The sequence below is a fragment of the Octodon degus genome, unplaced genomic scaffold (genome assembly GCF_000260255.1).
Source record: "Octodon degus isolate 3935 unplaced genomic scaffold, OctDeg1.0 scaffold00024, whole genome shotgun sequence".
NCBI classification, from domain to species: Eukaryota; Metazoa; Chordata; class Mammalia; order Rodentia; family Octodontidae; genus Octodon; species Octodon degus.
In genome coordinates this window covers 9,335,093-9,335,557 of record NW_004524600.1, presented here as the reverse complement: position 1 = coordinate 9,335,557, position 465 = coordinate 9,335,093, and positions in this window count along the sequence as shown.

Here is a 465-nt window from a genome sequence, read left to right as displayed (position 1 = left end):
ACAAAATTTATTTTTTTATTTATTTCTACAGGGTCTTGCTATACAGCTTGGACGCTTAATGATCCTCCTGCCTCAGCCTCCCCAGGGCTGGGGTTACAGGTGTGAACCACCATACTAGGTTTCAGTGACAAGCAAGGCACTCCTGGTTCTGGGGCCTAAACAGAGTGCAGTACTCCCGGGGTCCTCATACTTCCAGGGACCTTGTGTTTGCCAGGAGGTGCTTAGACAGCTGAGCTGTCTCCCTAGCCTCACACGAGTTTAAAACTACTCCATGAGTTCAGTAAATTAATGCTCATGTATCTGTTTTTCTCATCTGCAAGTAGGAGGTAACAAAAGTAGCAACATCACAAGATTATATTGGGTATTATAAAAAATAATTTAGCTTGACATAGGGAAGATATACAATTAGTATTAACCATTATTTTTATTGATGTACTATCATCTAATAGATTATAAATATCTTGC